The sequence below is a fragment of the Dipteris shenzhenensis genome, chromosome 14, assembly GCF_047967505.1.
Source record: "Dipteris shenzhenensis isolate YYH24624 ecotype China chromosome 14, Dip_SZ_1.0, whole genome shotgun sequence".
NCBI classification, from domain to species: domain Eukaryota; kingdom Viridiplantae; phylum Streptophyta; class Polypodiopsida; order Gleicheniales; family Dipteridaceae; genus Dipteris; species Dipteris shenzhenensis.
In genome coordinates this window covers 5,967,121-5,979,590 of record NC_141609.1, presented here as the reverse complement: position 1 = coordinate 5,979,590, position 12,470 = coordinate 5,967,121, and positions in this window count along the sequence as shown.

The window sequence follows — 12,470 nt, the reverse complement described above, 5'->3', positions numbered from 1 at the left end:
TCAGCTCTAACACACTGAGAGCATGAGTAAGTGTGCTAGAGCTCACCACCAGATTGAGTTCCCTATCCATTGTTGAATGTTGTGCTCGATTGAGCTCACCACCAAGTTAATTTCCCTCTACCAGTGCGTTGAAATAAGTTGCTATGAAAAAGGCTATGTTCAATTATGAGGTGCTCATATTGCCCCCTACATATGAGGAGTTCTGGGTCAAAATTGTAAGAAAGTCCTACCTACAATAGCACTATGAGGTGCTCACATTGTCCCCCTACATATGAGGCACTAGGTCAAAAGTGTAAGAAAGTGCTAACAAGGGCAAAAAGTGACACCCAATCTTGCAATAGCAATGGTGTTGACAAAAGCTAAAAGTGTTTTAAGAAGTGTCACAAAGACAAAGTGCTAGCATCTTTGTATGTAATCTGTTTTGTTAAATGTTTGCTCAAGATGTAATTTATTTTGTTTCAATTTTGATGTAATAATATTATTGCAAAAACTATAGGATGAAATTTCTTTTGTTTCAATTTCAATGTAGTACCATTATTGCTAAAACTATTGTTGTTGTTACTTTGGTAGTGAAAGTGGCTCTAAAGAAGTAAAAATGGCATATTTCTGCCTCGTTCATATTTTACTACAACCATAGGGATTGTTGCACAAGAAACTGTTGAAAAAATTATTGTTACTATAGTGAAAATGGTTCACAAATGCCCTCATTTAGGATTTACTACAACCAGTGAAACTGGTGTGATTGCTTCACAAGCAATTGTTGCAGAAAGACTAAAATAGCTCTAAAATAGGACTACATTTTCCTTAGCTTGGAACCAAAATAGCACTAAAATAGCTCCATGAACTAGCAGAAATTATTGCACAAGGATTAGTAGGACTAAAATCGCTTCAAAATAGGAGTGTATTTTCCTTGGTTTAGAACTATAATAGCTCCAATAACCATAGCACAGTGGTTTAGAACTATAATAACTCCAATAACCAGTGCGACAGTTGCAAGGAAACTTCAAAATAGGAGTATATTTTTCTTGGCTTAGAACTATAATAACTCCAATAACCAGTGCGGTGGTTGCAAGGAAACTATCATAAATTGAAAATGTCTACATTTCCCTTAGCTTGGAACTAAAATACCTCTAAGAACATGTGCGATGGTTGAGAAATTGTTGCACAATAAGTAATATGACTAAAATATTTCAAAATAAGATTATTTTCCTTGGTTTAGAACTAAAATAGCTCCAACATCTAGCTCGGTGGTTGTGGATATCGACCTTGAGGTGTCCCCTTTAAAGATTGACGTGCCATAGTGGTCTTCATGCCAACATGGTGGTCTCTTTGCTCATGAGTAAATGCATATAGTGCCATGTGTTGAGTCTGCGCCATTGACAATGATAAAATCGTGTCTCATTATTATGCCAGTGTGGCAATCATGATGTCAAAAAAACTTCAGAGAGAGTGCAGGTCCCGAGCAAAATTGAAAATCTCACCCACCAATGCATCGCATCACGGCCCCAAAATGGTTTCGAAAATAGTTTCGTGATTAGCTACACCCAAGAAAACATTGACCCAACAAGCGTGGGAGAAGTAAATTTAGTGGAAATTTAGAATGCAATAGTGGGAGTTATCAAAGTGGCCATGTTTTTCCGACTCCAATTATACATGCCACCAACTTTCCCCCCTAAAGAGCCCCTAAACAAGTGCAAAGAAGCCCAGAATGGCCAAAAAAAGAAAGGAAAAATGAATTGCTAGCAGGTTTGATGCTATGGACTAAGAAAAGGATCCACCTGTGGCAACCTTATGGGCCTCATTGTAAGTTAGTAACTCTAAAAGGAACCAATGCAAAATAATAAACAATGTGGGATTTATTCAAAGAGCATTGCACATGTATCAATTTACGCTTTTTTTGTGCATCCATTTATGGGTGAGCTAGACTACAAATTTTACCAAGCATCAAAGTTTTAATACCACCATGCACTAGCTTTATAAGTCTGGAGTACAAATTTTCAAAAAGTTTGCCTTTCTGATCAAATGATAAAAAGATATTGAGCTTTCCCTCAAAGATATGTGCACAATCATAGCATAGTATTGGAGACCCTTTAAATCATAGCAAAGGTTCTCAATTGGTTTCTGCCTTTGCTTTGTGGGAAGCTCAAGTTATGCACTTTCAGATAAACAATTTGTTCGATTTGTATATATTTGATGTTTTTTTGGGATATCATGTATAATCCAAACGGCATTCTTCAGAGGCATTACAACATTTGCAATAGTTTAATGATCTCATTTAAGATGCTAGTGTAAATTTTAATCCTTAGATTCAAGAAGATTAGTTTAGACACCAGTCTATCAAATTCCATTGAGAAATGCATAAGTTATGAATCGAGCAAGTTAGCCATATGCAATATGTTTCCTAAATTTCATAAAGAATGGCTACACCTAATCCCAAGGGATTCACAAGGGAAAATTTATGATATCATGTGAGTGTACAATAGGGTTTTTTTATATAGATGAGGCATAAGCTTATACATTTGGGGGGAATGGGGGGGCAGGGGGATGGCGTAGAGGGGTTGTGGGGAGCTACTAATCTTTACCCTAAACATAAGAAGAACACAAATATGCATATTTGAATACTTACAATTGATCATGTACCAAGGTTTGCATGAATTAAGGCCAAAATAAGGCTAGGTTTAGGCCATGGCAATGCAAAAAATGAAAATTAACATCAAATCATTAGTGAATATTTAAAGATTCAAAATCACATGGGCAAAAGGATTTAAGTAGATTTAAGAAAATGGGGGTCATAGTAGACTTTTGGTGGTATCCTTATAAGCTTAGGTGGGGGTGTTTTGTGATCTCATAAGGACCATATATAGGGGGTTTTCTTGATTTACATGGACTCAGGTGACGTCCCCTTTTTTCTGATAGTGAATCCCTCGGGCACCCAATCATGCATTGGCTCTCTCAATCCTTGAACTCTTGAAAACTATATTCATAGTCTTATACTATGGTGCCAACCTCTCAAAGCATTCCCATCTACCCACTAAAGGTCTAGGGCTAATCATCTCTAATTGATTCCTCCTCCTCCTCCTCATCTACAATGAAATTAGAATTTTTGTGGTGGTGGGAAGCAAATACTCTTGATCAAGCTCTAAGTGTTGTGATGGACTCTACAAAGGTAAGGATATATCTGATAAAGTGACATCCCCCACTCAAACATAGGATACATCCTCATCAAAAGGTGGTGGAGAAGGGGTATTTCTTTTGAATGCTTCTAATGGTGCTTAGGAGTTTCTGACATGAAATTTTCTCTAATTTAGCTACATTCGTATTGATATTGAGGGAGCATAAACTAGGGCCTTCCAAGCATCCATGTCGATGACTTTAATCACCCTGCTTGACCCTACAACTCCTATCAATGATGACTACTCTAGCATCAGTTTCTCACCTCTCTATGACTCACCAATAGAAAATCCTTCTTCATGCTGACTCTCTACAAAGTCTAGCTATAGATAATACCACTTTACTTGGAGGTTCATGATTCATCTCTGATTATTCAAGGTTGAAGGACATTTATTCAAAGGCTGTCAAAACCTGAAAGGGTGCAGTCAATAGATATCTTTAAATAGCTACTAACCTTGAGCTCATTCCAAATTTTTTGGCATTCCTAATCTGCACACATTTAACTTCATGTAGCCTTTTCTTGTAATCACAGTGTGTACTTCAATGGTCAATCCTTGTTGTTGAATTGCAAATTATCTTGAATATATTTCATGCTCACATAAGCCATGATCCATTGTTCCAATACCCAATCAATGATGAAGGCGATGAGGTCTCAGTGGAAGACATTCACTGATAAAGGTGATAAACGTTTAAAATTGAGGGGCTGATGTAATTTTGATAGAACTTTGGTAATGAAAGCAAAGGGCTAATGGAATTTGGATAAAGCTTTGGTAGTGAGAATAACTAGTATAATCTGGGATTGCCTTTGCTCTTCCTCTTAAGATAACTCTAAATTGAAGCAACCATGCTAGCCATCACTTTGCCCTGCTATGCCTCTAACTTCCTCATCAATTGGAGAGAATGTTACATGACTCTTTCTAGATGAGTCCACCATAAGGTGTATTTTGACCAAGGTATTTTCATGAAACCTACCAATTCTGGACCCTGGCACAAGTGAGGAGCTAGCTTCCTAGTCGAGAGCTAACTCTTTATCACCTCTTTTTCTAGTTTTGCAAGAAATCAAGGCTTGTATGGATACTCTAGAAAATAGGCTAAAAGTGATAGATAGAAGAAGAACTTGGTACTATGCTTTACATGAGGAGGGTACAGGGGGCACAGCCATTGGAATATTATCTCATTTTACAAGGATAGTATCTCACAAGTCATAGTAGATGACCACAATAGATGGATAATGCTGAAATGTTGTATGAAGGAGATTAATTCTTAGTTATCTCTCTTTATGCCCCTAACTCAGCTTTGGAAAGGAAGGATTATGGGAATCTTTATAGTGTGCAGATGGTAACTGCATTGCAATGGGTGATTTTAATATGGTTGAAATCAAGGCAAACAAATGAATGGGAAAGGGAACATGCATCAGAGGCTTTGATTTATTGTTTTAGGAAGAGTGCAAGGATCACTTGTAGTTGGTGGATGTCGGATCATGTAGGGTTTTGATAGTACTTTTCTTTGAATTTCATGAAGCCTTTGCAAAATCTGATTTGAAAGATGCCTTTGACTTTCAAAGAGTTTTCAATAGCAATCTCTATCATTGTTGATGGCTATCCGGCTTTTGATCTCTCTCCTTTTTTTAATAAAATAAAATGTGGGTTTATATTAACATGTCAAACTAAAAGAGACGGATGTTTTTACATTGAAAGTTCTCTTTGCCCAATAACAGGGGTAAGTAGTACTGTAAGAGGGAGCAAGGGATTTCAGTTTTTCAAAAGAAGTCGTGCTGGACATTATCTACATCAGTTCGTCTCTTCCTTGGGATGACATGAGTAACAACTTTGATAACAACAGTACTCGGAATATGAATGTAGGGGAACGAGCATTTGTGCTTCTTAGCCTTCCTTGAGAATTCTTTGTGGGTTTGCTACAAGGACCAGAGGAACTATTCTCTTGACATATTCTTGTTGTGCACTTTAGTAGAGGTGCTTGTAGGGTTAGCACCTGAGACAAGTCTCTTGAAGAGGGGTGGGCATGGTGAGGCTCTCTTCGGTTTTGGGGGGTACCAAACTTCTGAGCGTGAGTGGGTGACACACATCATGCCACAGTGCTCTCGTCAAGAGAAGGAGAAGGAGTAACAGGTATAGTTACATAGTAATGGAATAGATAGGGACGAGGGTAGCATCCTGAATGGGGGTGAGACGTTGCATTCCCTAGGATGCCAAAGTGCTCTACTCTTGGCATTGCGTCTCCTCTCTTTCTTTCACCTCTCTCTGTACAAGATTACGTAGTTGCACCATAAGTGTGTTCTCCTCTTTTTCCAAGTTGTCCTCTTTCTGGATGTACACTTGTGGCTGTGTTTGGGTTTGGAAAATTCTCTACATATTAAATCACTTTGCTCCTAGTTGCATACATAGATTTTTAAAAAAATCAGTAGCATCAATAATGTTATCGTTAAAAACTTTTGCACATTGAGTAAACCAAATTGACCATAGCACAGAAGCACGGATAGCATTCCGGTTGGGGGAAGCTCTGCTAGGCGTGTCGCCCAATAGTAGGTAGGCAAAGTTGAATGGGAGCTTGGTGTGTTGTAACTGTGTAGAGTTCTGGAAAGGGAAAAGGTATGGAATGTTCTCCTATGCGCACCTACATCTCTTGCATATTCCATCACCGTGACCTATCCTCCATGCTTGACTGGCTGTACAAACTCCTTTGTGCATGCTTTTGATCTCTTATTGATTAATCTTGACTTTTTTAACCTAGCAAATATAAAGTTACACTATGACATTGGCATTGTCTTACAATATATGAAATGAGTGTTTACTATCTTTCATTAGTTTAAGACCCTATGAACTTTTTTGAGCATGTCCTTCAATCAAAAGTCTTATCTTGGACACAAGTTAAGTTCTATGAATTTTTTTGTTTATGTAGATTCCTTACATTTATAATAACTCATATGTGGGCATCCATGAATGAATATGTAAGATAGCACATGCAATGATCATAAGCTTTAATTAAACAATTTGCATATTTTACTAGAAAAGTAAATTTATTATGGATGAAGTTTATGAAGAATTAGGATAAAATACGTATGTAAGATAAAGGTATCCTTTACGTAGGCTCACATGATTGCAAAATTATGATTATGCCTATAAAGCTCACCTATGAATCTTGATAATTTCTTTGTAAATTTCTAGTATAATCAAAATCTTAAACTTCTTGAAATCTTCTAATATCTTTCTCTTTTAATGAGTCTATTAAAAAGAAAGAAACATTTTCTTTTATCTTAAACATAATCAATACATCATTTTTTCATATATAGATTCTTTTGAACATAGTGATAACAAGCATTTATCCATAAGAACAGTGAGAAGGTTGTGCAAAGTTTCTTTGTACAAAATAGTTGTTTTATATCACATTCTTACTAATCCTGACAAAACCTTTCACTTTGGCACGTGATATATTGTCTCTTGAAATCGTTCAATCTTCATTTTCTTTATAATGTCCAGTTGAAATGCCAAATCTTCACACATTTGTCCTTGCAAATTTGAATAGAGGTGATGTCATTGTAACCTGTGCATACTTCTTTCATTCAACGTAGTGTTGCTCTTTAACTCTATTTCGATGCTAGACATCGACAACAAGTAGCCAAGCCCTATGATACCCGCCTTCCTTATTTCTATTGGATTGTGATAGTATCTGGTCCTTTCATTAGAGTAAAGCTAGAGTCCAAGCATCTTTCCATTCAAATAATGAAGTTTCATATTGAACTTTTGTTTCAATAAATTTGAGAACTCTATAAAGATGTCATCGCATTTTTGGAATGTTTACAAACACACATATATAATAAAAATTATTCTAGACTAAAATTTCATTTTACAGAGTGTGACTTCATAATATCTTCTCTTTTTTTTTTAAACCTACAAATTTTGTTTGCATTTTTTCCTGGTTTCTAGGACTAAGCTTATAGGTTTAAACAAACACATGAAGGGGTATGGGACATCTAGCTCACACATTGATTAAGAATTATATTGCAAACATGCCACTTTAAGTAACACAAATTTTTGGAAGGGTACATCCCAAGGAGTTTCCTTGTATCCTCCTATGATTGGAACATGCGCATCTCTTCTCATTCTTGTCTAAGACATGTGACAACATAGAGTTTACTGCAACAAAGCTACCATCCTTACTTAATGATGCTACAATTGATGCCATCTCGTCTATATAGAAAACAAGCTACTACTATATAAATTGACGCCATCTCGTCTATATAGAAAACAAGCTACTACTATATAACTATTGCATTGCCACATTAAGATGATTGAATATGTCTCATAAAGCTATATGAATTGATGTCATCCCGTCTATATAGAAAACAAGCTACTACTATATAACTATTGCATTGCCACTTTAAGATGATTGGATATGTCTCATAAAGCAAGAGTGCGCTTCTTAGAATATATCAAAAGTTGGTGTTGTGTTGCCTTAAGCTAAGCTGGTTGGAGCGTTGGGGTCACGAGTGTTCCAAGAGATCGGCTGGACACCGAATTATGCTGTTGTGGGATCACCCACGAGCTACGCCTACAGTGGGTCACGTAGATGGTGAACGAGATGAAGGACGTTTGGTTGAAACGGAAGAGGTACACGTTGGGAGGTCCGTCAACAGGGCCTGCTCTCCAGTCGTATCGTAACCACCGATCTATACGTCCAAATCGCTTCGACTACTATAGTTAGTAGTTTGAACTTTGTAGCTTTGCTCTCACCGGAGACTTCCAGGCGTCCTAAGAGTTTAACGTGATGCAAGTGCATCACGCAATTGCATCACGTAACGTGGCTTTATAAATCTGCGCTGTAGCGTTAGTCCAGGCCGTCGCCAATACTATTAGACTATGTTACGGAAATTTGATCAACTCTCGACCTGTGAACTGTCATGTGGTCCGCCTGAAAACCTTGGTACCTTAAAAGTGCCTAGTCAGTCACTGTGCACTGTGCCAAACCTTTGTCTGCTGGCCGAATTACTGCAGATGCCCCATGATCCCACAATTCATCACCTAACAAGTACTCGGGACTCGGTACCTAGCTCAATTAAATTCAGCGTCACCTACATAATCCCCAAGTATATTTATATAAATGAAAACATTTCTACCTTTTTCATTTGACAAATTCTTTTTTGAGCATTGGTAGTGCTATAATGTGTGTGTCCAAATGCATGCATAGTTCACCTTTCTTTTTTTCTTGCAATTCTCCCAAGGAGGGTCCGTCAAGCCCTCCTGAGTGTATCCTTTCCAAAAAATATAAGAAATCAAGCAAGATTCTCCATATGAAACCAAACCATTTGACACCACTTGTTAGTTGCTCTTTATATTGAACCCAAACACTATATTCTTAGGGATTAAACCTAGAGATATGTAACCATGCAACATGGGCTCAACATAAGGGGTTTTTTAATCCAACAAATTCATAGAAATTCAAATTTAGAAGTTATTGTCTAATTCACAAAATCATAAAGCTACACATCGTACATAAAGTTTTCTAGTAGTGCACTCCCAAAGTCTATGTTTCTTCACATCTCCTCCCATCCCTTATCCAACGTACTACCTCTTGTGTACTGATACCTTTTTCCAAAAACCTTGTTGCTTGGACTTTCATGTCTTCTTAGCTTTAAAAAGAGATTCAAGTCTTGTCATCGCTTGGGGGATTTCACCAAGTCAGAATGCAAATACACCCATCTGCATTTAATTTTTCAAAAGTGAGATTGAATGCAAAGTTGCGAGGCCTATACACTCTTAGAGAAAAAGGCATGTTATCACCTAAAAAGAGAGGAAACTAAGCCACATTTCTTGCCTACATGAGATCTTCTAGGCTTGATAACTAGTGCTTGTGGTAGTGTACAATGTTTTTCATTGCAATAGATTGTTTCACTCTAAGAATTTTGGTAAAATCATTCAAGTGACTTCCAACAATAGTCTAGTGAAAGTTTTTCTTTAGCAGTCATGCTATTTCGATTGTAATACCAAGACTATTGACGCTGGCTATGATAAGGAGGGAGATAACAAGGGACCATAATAAAGGAATGAAAAGGTTGGGGCCATAAGATAATGGTCTACCATCAAAGGACCTAAAATGTTTGGGGTCTAGGGGCATACCTAGACTTGGGTAATAATGAAGGAATGAAAAGGTTGGGTCCCATGAGGGAGCTCTAAACTGAAGAGCTTCCTTTTTAGGGATGCATGGCATGTAAGGGTTCCCCCCACATGGGAGGTTCCTTTGATTTAGGAAGTTCCTATGATGTAGGGGCTGATTGCCACTTATGTAGGGGAGGTGCCTATAACCTAGGACACCTTCATCTCCAATCTATATAAGGGAGGTTCTCCCTTCATTTTAATACACAAGCTTTTGGTTTCACTTGTGCTCTTCCTTTGTGTCATCATGAATCTCTTCTATCCCACCCATCTCTTCATTTGGTATCAGAGCCAGGTTCTAGAGAATCCACCTTGAAAGTGCCACCTCATCATCTTCTCCACCACCTCTATTTTTGAAGCTCCATCTTTCCCTCTTCTCCAAAAAATTTGTAAGAGCTTGTTCTCTCCATCTGCTATGCCATTTCTAGATCCTTGTGAACCGAAGTTTCCTCCCTCTGGGGTGCACCTCTAACTCAAAGCATTTCCCGTAATTTTGCCTCTATCACTCATGCTGACATGAATACAGTGCACCAATCTATCGTGTAATTCTGCCTGTTGGAGCCATATCCTCTGAGCTAAATCTGGGTGACTACTAGAGGAGTGTTGTGTCCAAATCTGAGCTCATTTGGTTTAGTGGTTGCTGAGCATTTAGCAAAAGACCAGTCAGAGAAGGCGCTACTATCATGAGCAATGCTGCACGTTTTTTTGGCAATCCTCCTAGGTGGACAATCTCTGGTATAAGGTCTTCAAATGTGCATTAAAAGACCTCTCAGTTATGCTTCATAGGGCTTGAATCAAGCCCTCCAAGTTACTCTATTTTTCACTACAATTTTGGGCATTTTTTCGTTGTTGGATGTTTGATGCAAGCGTGGAGATGACTCATTGACAAAAAATTATTGGTTAATAATGCCTAGCTCTTGTTCATCTTCCAATGCTTCATATGTGAAAGCAAAGAAGAAGAAACAAACACCTAGATATGTCAAAAGACTCAGAAGACAAAAATTCATGACAAGTTTGTATATATTAACAAGCTTATATTACAAAAAGGTGCTATGTTGATACAAGAATATAGTATTTGTAAAACCAAGATTCATAACAAGTTTGTATGTATTAACAAGGTTATATTACAAAAAGGTGCCAAACCTCATCAAGGCCTGAGACACTTGTGTCTGACTATCCATACTTTGCTTGTAAATTCAAGATCAAGAGGCAAGCTTGTAGTTTTGACATCCTCGCACCATCATACAATAGTGTTGATGCCAAATCTCACATCACGATCTCATGCTCAAACATCTCATCCCCATCTCCCATGGTGCCTCCAAAAAATAATCCATCATGTTTGCCATACCCTCATACTTCTCTAGAGGATGATCCTCAAGATCATCTTGATCGAATTGTGGTGGTGGTGCACATGCTCCCTCACTGCTCTCCTCAGCTTGTATGATATAATGATGCAAGGTTAGTGTGTGCAACAAGAACAAGCAATATAAATATCCATGAATCATTCAAATATCATTGGTTTATCGATGATGCACTAGCATGTTAACCAATATCCTCATTTGGTGGTGCCTCTCCATACATGTGCAAGTGGCGACAATATAATGCTGATGACAAACCCCTATCCTACAATCCAATGAGCTATCACTACTCATCCTCTCCACCTACACACATCCACAACCATCCCCCCAAGTCGATCAAACACCCAAATCCCCCAAATTCCCTCAAAACCCCTAATCCTCTCTCTTTCACAAAATGCCCCGGGGCTTAAATCCCCCCTAAATCCCTTCAAACACCCACTCACTATGGGGGTTAAAGGTCACTGTGCCTTTACCCCGGTTATGTACAAAACTCAAACACATATATAAATAAATGAAAAAGAAGATTAGGGTGTTCTGCACCCACCAAAAAACTTGTGTGGCTCTCTGTTTTTCTCTCTCTCCCTCTTCCGTTCTGCTTTCGTTGAGAGCTCTCTCAACTGGTATCAGAGCCCGGGTGATCTAACTGATCGTGCGTGAATGCCTAGAAGCTCAGCAGCTTTATAGGAGGAAGGAGAAGCTCAATGGGAAGCTTTGTGGGTGACTTTACTTGCATCTGAGTGTGCAGAGACCTTAAAGGAACCTTTGGAAAAGTCACTTTGGTTTTGCAAAGTGGTTTTGAGAGCCCGTGAAGCGTTTTCAAAGAAAAAGTCATTTTTTAAAGCTTTTCCTTGTTTCGTTCGACAACAGAGACTCCGTATTGACTTGTAGAGGCAACCATTGCTTGCTTTTGGTGTCCATTTCACTTCAGGAGCTTGGAAACACCTTCATTCTTGAATTTGGGATCATTTCATTGGATTTCTGACTCGCTGTGTCAGTTTCAACGTTTTTCTGCCCGGGGGTTGGAACTCAAGTTTGGAGCAACCATTTGCAAACCTGTTGATTTCGGTAGACTCAAGAGGTCCTAAAACTTCTATGTTGCTCATCATTCACACTCCGGTGGAGTTTACAAATAGTTCAATTTCCAAAAACGTTTTTCAGTCCGTGTGTTGGACCCAGTGATTGGGACCACGGTTTCTAAAACTATCTATCCCATTGCGTTTCGAATGCCTAAAGACCCCTACCTGTCAGTTCTTGCATGATTCGGTGGAGTATTTTCAGAGTTATAGATCTCTGTGTATTTGATTTCATCTTTATGTTATGCATTTTTCATTCTAAGGTTTTGAAACCTTGGATTTATGCCACATGGCAGTGGATAAGTGTTGATTCCCATTTCTCACTCATTGGTTGGGATTTTGGAGTTTCAGCAGAAGAGAGATATTTGCAGATTGTCTTCCTGAGTCTTTATGCAATGGTGCCCATGTTTTGAGGCATCTCAAGTTCTATTTTCAGTAGGGGTCATTGCTGTAGGACCATGATTTCTTGAGCATAAAGTTATGCAGATAACTCTCGTTGCAGTTTGAGCCATGTGCGCTCATTTGTGGTGTGCATTGGGTTCTAGTGGATGATTTATAGGCCATTTGGATGCATTGTGATCCTTATTAGATGCGCTAATAGGCCCAGATTGCCTTGTGGGATGCTATTTTTTATGGACACTTTGCACATGGATGCTATTTTATGCTAAGGGACAGCTTTGACACATTGCAGTTGATGC